This window comes from Nannospalax galili, unplaced genomic scaffold, assembly GCF_000622305.1.
Source record: "Nannospalax galili isolate Female #2095 unplaced genomic scaffold, S.galili_v1.0 scaffold292, whole genome shotgun sequence".
Taxonomy (NCBI): Eukaryota; Metazoa; Chordata; class Mammalia; order Rodentia; family Spalacidae; genus Nannospalax; species Nannospalax galili.
Window position 1 is genome coordinate 374,960 of NW_008332663.1, and position 10,333 is coordinate 385,292.

A 10,333-nucleotide genomic window follows, 5' to 3' on the forward strand; every position below is an offset into this window, starting at 1 on the left:
AATAGTTCTAGTTCTAATTTTCTTGTCTAATTTATTTATTTTGCAAAAAAAAAAAAAAAAAATAGGGACTGGAGCTACGGCTCAGCAGTTCACAGCACTGACTGCTCTTGGAGAGGACCCAGGTTTGATTCCCAGCACCCACATGGAGGCTACGAACCATCCTTAACTCCAGTTCCAGGGGAATCCAAAGCCCTCTTCTCACCTCCATGGCATTGCATGAGATAGGTGCACTCTCATACATGCAGGGAATACACTCATACACATAAAATAAAAATAATAAATAAATTCTTTTTAAAAATTAGAGAACAAAGAATAAATGTACAGAATTGGTTTCACAGACTCCACACTCTTGGTATAGGAAGTTTATCTTCCAGCAGTTGTCTCAGAACAGAGAGAATGGGAATAATGCCAGAAGTTCATGTTTCAGAGCCAAGCCCTGCCATTGCCGAGTCCCTATCCCACCCCCATACTTCTTCAAAGGCTGTGGCAATTTGGGCAGAAGTGAGGGCATCATAAGGGAATAGTTTCTGATGGATAATGTCTTCTCTGTGTAGTCTGCAGGGGCACTGCCATGGACAAAGGCTTTCACCATCAAAACAACAGTGTCACTGCTGAGCACCAACTCTCTCACATTACTGGCACCTGGATGGAAAAGGAAATGTCAAAAATGTTCATATACTCAACTGAGAAGTGATAAAACACTGGTTTCTTGCTTACTTTTCAAAGTTTCCTGGGGCCATCAGGCACTCCAACACTGAGTTTGTGTGAATGATGAACCATGAGGCAACGAAAGTGGTCAAAAGTTCTGGAAATTTGAGTCTGGTTATTTATTTCAAACAAGACATTCTTCTGTGTGCAGATATAAACCTATAGCAAGCCAACTCGGTTCTGCCAACTGTATGTCAACACCAGTAAACACAGATGAGCTACCTCCAGTCTCATTTCCCATGGCCCATCCATTCTTCAACAACATAGACTTGTGCCTATGGCAGTTGCATAACTCACATGTCTTCCCTACCTTGACTGTCTCCAGACTGGCCCCTTCTAACACCGTAATAAGTCTATGGACTCTCCTCTTCCTTCCTGTCCCAATTTGATGCTTTTTCAAGGCTGTACTGTCCCTAACCTATTCCTCGTCCTCAAAGGCCGTCTCATGAGGTTGTAATCCACCACCGGTGGTTGTAGCAATCTTGTTAGCAAACCAGAAATCATGCTGTTGTCCTTAAGAGCTTCGGCTCTTTTTCACTTCACAAACTTCCAACTAGGTACCATTTCGAAAGAAACTGCTTGGAAACAGCAATGCCCTGTAGCCTTCTTGTTTAGGTTTTTTAATCTCTAATAATTACGGACTGAAAGGAAAATAGTTTAAGATGACATTAATACACTTCCTTGAATAAACATTACCCAATTGTGTCTCAAATTTGCCTAAATAATCTATCTTTTTCTCCTTTCTTTCTTCCTTCTATTTTCTTTCTTTCTCTTTCTTTTTTTCTTTTTTTCCTTCTGAGCTAAACTATTTTTTTAAATGTGTTTTTAAATAAGATTAATAGCAGTAGAAACTTTGATTCTCACAGTAGATAGCCTGTTAATGAAACTGAATCCAGTCATTTTTCTTATTTGCGTTAATTCACTCATATATGTTCCTCTCTTCTGGAGAGATGTGACTCACCATGTTTTTCTTTCTAATATTATTCATTATCCTGTTCATAATGTAGAAAAAGTTGAGAGCCAAGATTCCCACCCCCTCTTCCTTCTCTTGACTTTCCTGAATTCTATTAGTCAAAGAAATACTTATTTTAGTTTGAGCAACCAGGAAGTCTTGGAGAATGATTCTTTTTTTTTTCTAAAAAACTATGTAAAGTTTCCTGACAAGCAGTAATTCTTGAAAAGTCAGAAGATAACAGTTTTCCTGACTCACAATCAGCTACAAGGGTGGAGTTTCCACTCTCCTACTTTGTTATATAGAACACATATCAGTAAGTCATTTTTATTTAATGTGATTTAAACAAGTCTCACTAGGAAGTGAGTATCTTAACTCTCACAACTCTGCAATCTTGTTTGTCTGCCTAGGCAAGCTAATCTGATTGTAATCATGTTACTTATCTTTTAATTTCTTTTGAGGCTGGTATACTTCAGAAGTGACATTCAGCTAGGAATAACATAGGTGAAATGGATTTTTATCACATTTAAATGATTCAAGGATTCAGCATGTGTGTTTAGATATGCAATCTTAAACCACCTTGGGGTGGGTGTCCAACATAGAAACCACAGGCATAAATCCAATGGTGAAAAATAATAAGACTACAATAATGTAAACACAATTATAAATAAAGTCCCTGTGATTCTGATCCACATTGATTTTTTTCCATATTGAATTAACTATAGATAGTCATTTAAATATACACACATTTTTTATTGAACAAATATGAAAACCAATTGTTGTTCAAACAATGCCTGGCTGCATTCTCCCTCTTGAGTTGGATTCACCAATAATATCAAAAACAAATGTTAAGGAAAACAAAAATATCTTTTTCTGTAAACCAAAATAATGAAAGACAGAAATATAAGTAGCAAGTATCCAGATCTCTTTAAAATGAAGCATGTTGGGGTCAAGTGATTTTAACAGCCACTGATTGGGCAGGAAAAGCTAGAAACCATAAGAAGTAAAGGCTGTTTTATTTGTGTCATCTTGTACATATTACCTGACTTGAGAAAGACTGAAGTTTTCTTATATTGTATTTGATATTCTCTCTTGGTCTCTTTGCAAAATGTGAGCACTAATAGCATATACCATGGTAAGGAGATACATACAGAGAGGATCTCGCAGAAGATGATTAGGAAGATGACTATCCAGGTAGGTAGGCAGAACCCAGATTAGCAATGACAACTGCCTCCTGGCAGAAGAATGGCAGACAGATTAAGTTAGGGAAAGTAATCAATCTAAACATCATTTGAGGCAGCAGTGATGTTGGAAATAAGTAACTGAGCACCATTAGAGGACTAGATGACTAGAATGAAGCATACCCACATAACAAAGCTCTTAAGCCTTGTCAGATTTCCAGTCTCCCTTTGCTTCCTGTGCCTGCTTGAAGATGTGATCCCCCGACTTTCTGCTTTGGCCACATCCACCATCATCCCTTCCCTGCTATTATGGACTCTAAGCCCTGGAACCATAAGCTCAAACAAACACTTCCTTTTATAAGTTCCCTTGATCACGGTGTTTTATCACAGCAACAGAAAAGTAACAAGTACACATCACATGTAAAGAAATAAAAAATGTAACCCAGCATAAAACTGGGAAAATGAACAGCAGACCCCAATCTTATCTAAAGGAATATTGACAACTGATTGCTGCTAGATGAGGAACAGCTGATCTTCCTAAAACAAGGATCTCTAGATAGGCTGACTAGATTCAGCAGACGGACAAGAACTGGAGAATGCCTGGGGGTGCCAACAACACAGGTGACAGTAATAGGGATGACAGAGTATGTGGGCTCTAGTGTGTGGGAGGGGAGAGGCTATGGGAGGGTGCCATTTGGGAAGTGGGTGGATAGATGAATAAGTTTGTGTGGGATGTTCTGTATGATATACACACACAAAAATCAATAAATTTTTTAAAAGAATTATTTGAGGAGGAGCACAAAAATTTACTTCATGTTAAATAGTAGAGGTGGTAAACATTGCCAGTGAAATCTACCTGATGACTTTATATCCATACTCAGGTACTAAGGATCCGAGTGTAACTGACTGTGACTATTAATAATCAGATACATAGAGATTAAAGACACATGTGCAAACATCTAAGTGTTAGTAGCATTAAAAATATAGGAAACAGTATATTTTATAATGAAATGGAGGTCTTCTTTAAAGGGTAAAAACTCATTCAATTTTATGTCTTACAGGGTTTATACTGAGTTCAATATTGTATAACTGTATTAATTCAACTGTGATCCTAAAAATTTACAGCCCCTTTTGAAAGAGATGTATCCTTGCTCTGGAATGTGTTACTGAATATGTTGAAACCATAATGAAATGCTTCTTCTAATCATATGGTTATTAAATTTAAAAAATTAAAAAATAAAAATGTTCTAGAATCTTATACATTGATCTGAGGATAAGTGTATCTGGCAATATGAGAAGTGATTGTCTTAAACAAGATAAGATTAAATAAGATTATAAATATTCTTCTGATTTTTGCACTTCTAAGTATTTATAAATCTGTTTAGCTAATACAAAAAGGGTAAAAACTTAATGAAACAAATGATATCAAGAGAATGATACATTCTGTATGGGGAGTTCTGGAAGACTAAGGCATGGGCAAATTGATGGATGTGCGATACTGGGAAAATACATTATAAGAGGAAATAGAATTATCCCTACTTGCTCTTATTGATTGTATTATTTCAGAATCTTTGTTGTAAATAATGGAACTCTGTAAATATAGCTTAAATATGGGTAAGTTTCTTAAAAATTCAAGGATATATAACAGACTCAAAATAAGTTTGAATTATGAGAGGAAATTTAAAGATCAGAAATCAATCATTATAACATTCTCAAATGAACCCATTTTTGTGATTCCCTCATTTCTTTCTATTCCAAATTACACCAAGATTTTCCTCCTGTTCATCAAAACAATGGTAGACTTAAAGAAGCCTTATCACACATTGACTTGCTAGATTTCTCAGTTCCATTGACGTTCCTTCTGAATAAATACTAATTCAAGCATTTAAGCCACATGATTAAGTAAAAATGTGTCTTGGGGCTAAAGATGTGGTGGAGCACTTGTGTAGTATGTCCTGGGTTCCGTCTATAACATCAAAAAATAAAATTAAAATAAAGTGTCTTAAGAAAATCAAAGGAAGAGCTGGAAAGATGGCTCAGCAGTAAAGCACTTGCTGCTTACAGAAGACTAGTTCCCAGCACTCCTATAACTCCAGTTCCAAGAGAAGATTTGTCTTGGTGTACAATGTGTACAGGTTCAATCCATTATGGTGAGTTGGTCACCACAGAGTAAAAGTACTCAAATTATGGGAATGAAGAAAAAGATAATACCTATGGCTGACTTTTCCTTTGGACTTTTTATTCTGTCCAGACTTCTAGCCTATGGAATACTATCATTTTCCCTGCTTAGTTACTACTCCATAGAAATGTACTCACAGATGACACCCAGAAATGTTTTACTAATCTTCTAGTACTGTTGCAAACCAAGGAAGCTGATATTCAAAATTAACCATCACAATGCCTTTAAAATACAAAACAATCAATGCATTTAATTACACTAAATGAATAAAGAGAAACAAAAATACAATTGCCTATGATGCCACCAAGCAGCAGAGAAACTCTAACAGTCAAAATAAAACGTTAAGAAATATTTATTTATTTATTTATTTATTTTATGTTATGCATGTATTGCCTGCATGTAGGTAAGGGCACCCATGTCATGCAGTGCATGTGGAGATCAGAAGAAGCTGTCGGATACCCTGGGACTGGAGTTACGGACAGTTGTTAGCTGCCATGTGGGTTCTGGGATTCGAGCCCAGGTCTTCTGTAAGAACAACCAGTGTTCTTAACTGCTAAGCCATCTCTCCAGACACCCTGAGAGTGTTGGTTCAGACCTCCTCCATTGGGGTAGCTGCTCAGAACTCAGCAGACTGCCAGAGAGTGCGGGTGTTCTGGCCTCCCTCTGGCCTCCAACTACCAGAAGGCCTGAGAACCCAGGGGACAGACAGCCTGACAGCCCCCCCTTTCCTGCCTCTCTGAAGTGGTGAACTTCCCTGCACCATACCGTCCCCCTACCTGGGATTTTGTGAGGCCCCCTTCCCAAGGCCCCAGGGCAGATCTGGCTTTGATAGGCTAAGGCTGGAGTCTCAGCAGACCACCAGAGAGTGCTGAGTTCTGGCCCATCTCTGGCCTCCCTCTGGCATAGGGTTGACAACACACAGGACTGCCTGAGAGAGCCTGGACCCTGCATCTAGGTGGTGAATGAAGCCTGAGAGTGCCTGACTGGAACCTGAATTGGGCTTCTGTGGGTACTCCTGAATAGCTGATCTGAAGCCATCAGTTCCCTCCAAAATAAATCTGAGAGACCCTGAACCCTGTACCAACCAGCTTTACATAACCAACAAAGAAAGGATCTAGGCACCTGGATAATACAAACAGAAGCATATGTCAACTTAATTTTCATATCAGAATCATAAACAACAAAAAAAATTCATATGCCAAAACCACAATGGAAAAATAATAAATTGGAAAGCCAAACACTATGTCCCTGGCAAAGCCCACCAATCCTGTAGAAGAGTTCTACAAGGAGAACCCCCTAGAGATAACCCAGGATACTGAATTAAAAAGAACAATCAAAACATGATCAAGGAATTCAAAGAATTTAAAGAACACAGGAGCAAGCAAATCAAAGAGCTAAAAAAAGATACGGATAAACTTCTAAATGAATTCACAAAAGAGAAACAATGAAAAAAACTCAGGCAGAAATGATGAAGGAAGTACAAAATTCAATAAGCCAACTTGAACAACAGAGGAAAGCCTCACCTCTAGAATGAATGAAATGGAAAATAGAATATCAACACTGGAAGATAAAGTTGAAGAATTGGACCACTCAGAAAAAGATTATGGAAAAATTTAAAAAAAAACAGGAATAGAATATGCAAGAAATGTGGGACACCATGAAAAGACCAAATCTACTGATCATAGGAATAGAGGAAGGAGAAGAATTTCAGGTTAATGGTGTTGACCAGATCTTAAACAGGATTGTAGAAGAGAATTTCCCAAAATTAAGGAAAGACATCCCCATACAAATACAGGAAGCACATAGAACACCAAATAGACAGGATCAGAAAAGAAACTCCCCACGACATATCATAGTAAAAACACTAAATGAACAGAACAAAGAGAGAATACTGAAAGCAGTGAAAGAAAACAACAAGTCACATACAAAGGAAAGCCCATCACAATTACAGCTGACTTATCATTGCAAACTATGAAAGCCAGAAGAGCCTGGATCAAGGTATTTCCGGTTCTACATGACAATAGATGTCAACCCAGAATACTATACCCAGCAAAAATGTTTATTATAGTTGAGGGGGAAAGAAAAATCTTCGATGACATGAATAGCCAGAAAGAATATAGTCCTTTGGAGAAATGGAAAAAACGAGGGCACCTTAAATCGGGAAACCATGGTAGAAGGGTTAGACAATGTGAGAGATAAACAATGCCTAGCTATTTTTAGAAAACCAGAGGGAACCATATTATACCAACAACCTACTGACAAATTATACATAAAGCTAGATCAAAGAATGTAATATATGCCTAGGCAAGGTTTATCTGAGAGCATTTTGTCTTTGCCCAAGCTCTATCTACATGGCATACGGTAATTAAAAGTACCAGACTGGTGGAACTAATCTGCTTGGATGTTTAACAGCCATACTTTGAGGCCTATACTAATTTAGTCAGGGGGACATAAAGGACAGTTTTTACTTCTTGCCCTCCTAGGTCAAATAAGTAACTATGGTGAGTCACCTGTCCTCCTGAGCAAGGGGGCCATGGAAACCTCACCAGATGGACTTGAACCAGTGTCCAGTCTAAAAAGAGGAGGGTCAACACAGAGGAAACATTTTCTTCAGCCATGGAAGTCAGCCATGGTTGAGCAGGACCTTTGACTTATCTTCACAGAGATGGAACTGGTAAAAGAAAGGAGCCAGGGGTTCCTCCCAAATCCGTGTTACTCCTGAGGAACAGATCCTCAAACAACCTTAAGAATAAAAATAAATTGTTTTATCTGGGCCAACTGTATGGTCTTAAATACCCAAAAGGAAAGTATAATCAAAGATTAATGAGGTCAATACAATTTTTAAGAGTCCATATGTATAGCTTAAGGCTAAATAACAAGAAACAATGCCAGACAGGTGATACCTTCCTTTGAGTTATTGGCCAATGTAGCACAAGGGACTCCCAGAAAGTAACCCAGCATAGAATTGGAAAATGAACAGCAGACCCCAATCTTATCTAAAGGAATATTGACAACTGATTGCTGCTAGATGAGGAACAGCTGATTGTCCTAAAACAAGGATCTCTAGATAGGCTGACTGGATTCAGCAGACAGACAAGCACTGGATAATGGCTGGGTATCAACAACACAGAAGACAGTAACAGGGATAACAGAGTATGTGGGCTCCAGTATGTGGAAGGAGGGAGGTCTGAGAGGGTGCAATTTGGAAAATGGATATATAGATGAATAATATTGTGTGGAATGTTCTGTATAATACACATACAGAAATATCAACAAATTTTACAAGAAGACATATTTGAGGAGGAAGCACAAAAGTTTACTTCATGTTAAATAGTAGTGGTGATAAACATTACCAGTGAAATCTATCTGATGACTTTATATCCACACTCAGGTACTAAGGATCCGAGTGTAACGGACTGTGACTAGTAATCATCAGATAGATATTAAAGACAAATGTGCAAACATCTAAGTGTCAGTAGCATTAAAAATGTAGGAAACAGCATATTTTAAAATGAAATTGAGATTTTCTTTAAAGGGTAAAGACTCATTCAATTTTATATCTTACAGGGTTTACATTCAATTCAATACCATATAACTGTATTAATTCAACTGTGAACCTAAAAATTTACAGCCACTTTTGAAAGAGATGTATCCCTGCTCTGGAGTGTGTTACTGAATATGTTAAAGCTGTGGTGAAAAACTTCTTACAATCATGTGGTTATTAAAATTTTTTTAAATTAAAAAATAATAATTCTTCAAAACATAAAAATTTGCTCCTTAATAATTAGGAAATGTGAAAAACATTACCATTGACATCTACCTGATGACTTTATATACATGCTCAGATGTCAAGTATCTCAGAATGTAATCAACTGTGACTATTAACAACCAGATATATAGAGATTAGAAATGCATGTGCAAACGTCTTCATGTTAATTGCTTTAAAAATGAATTTTTCTGTATGAAACTGTGTATTTTAACAATGAAATGGAAATATTTTTTAAAGGTTAAAACATCACTTAATTTTATGTCTTACAGGGTTTACCCTGAGTACAATATTGAATAACTGCATTAATTCAGGTGTAAACCTAAAAATTTACAGCCAATTTTGAAAGAGATGCATCTTAGCTCTGGAAATTGTCATTGAATATATCGATGCTGTTGTAATGAAATGCTTCTTCTAAGTATGTGGTTATTAAATAAATATTTTTTTTAAAAAAGAATACAGGCCTTCAAAGAATACTTGAAGCAATACAGAGAGCAGAGAGAGAAACAACTAAACCTTGGGGCAATGACAGAAAATAAAGATATAATCTAAGAAACAAAAATTACACAGAGAACACAAACAGCAATCAAAATGATAGAAGCAATACACACCCTTCAATAATAACCTTAAATATCAATGGACTGAACACCCCAGTCAATCTACACAGGGGAAGAGAATAGATTAAGAAACAAATCCATCTCTTTCCTGTCTGCAAGAAATCCATCACACCTTCAAGGAGAGGCACTACCTTAAGGTAAAAGGATGGATAAGAATATTCTAGGCAAACAGCACTAAGAAACAAGCAGGGGTTGCAATTCTAATATCTGACAAAATAGACTTCAAATAAAACTAATCAGAAGAGATAAGGAGGGTCACTTCATTTGGATCAAAGGATTAGATAACCAAAAAGATATTACAATCCTTAACATATATGCACCAAATTCTGGTGCACCCAAATTCATAAAAACAACACTACAGGATTTTAAGACATAGATTAATACCAACTCAGTAATAGTAGGGGACTTCAATACCCCACTGTCTCCATTAGACAGGTCAATTGGACAAAGAGTAAACAGAGAGATGTCTGAATTAAATGATACCATACATCAAATGGACCTAACAGACAATCTTTCAATTATTCCATCCAAAAGCCAAAGAATAAACTTTCTACTCAGCACCACATGGAACTTTTCCAAAAATTGACCACATACTGGGCCAAAAAACAAACCTCAACAAATAAACAAATATTGAAATAATTCCATGCATTCTATTGGACCACAAAGCAATAAAGCTCAAAATCAACACTGGACGAAGCCCTAGTCACTAGATGAACTCGTAGAGATTAAACAACATACTCCTAAACATTGAGTGGGTCAAAGGAGATATTAAGAAAGAAATAAAAGAATTCCTGGAATTCAATGAAAAGGACAATACAACACAACACAACCTCTGAGACACATTGAAAGCAGTCCTAAGAGGGAAGTTTATAGCTCTTTGTGCTTACATTAAAAAATTGGAAAGAGCCCAAATAAATGACCTAACACTGC

General features: G+C 36.9%; 1 pseudogene; it reads right to left on the reverse strand.

Moving 5' to 3' along the window:
• Window positions 1-416: 416 nt before the first annotated feature.
• The window catches only part of LOC103729564, a 13,130-nt pseudogene continuing 3,213 nt past the window's right edge, over window positions 417-10,333 (reverse strand).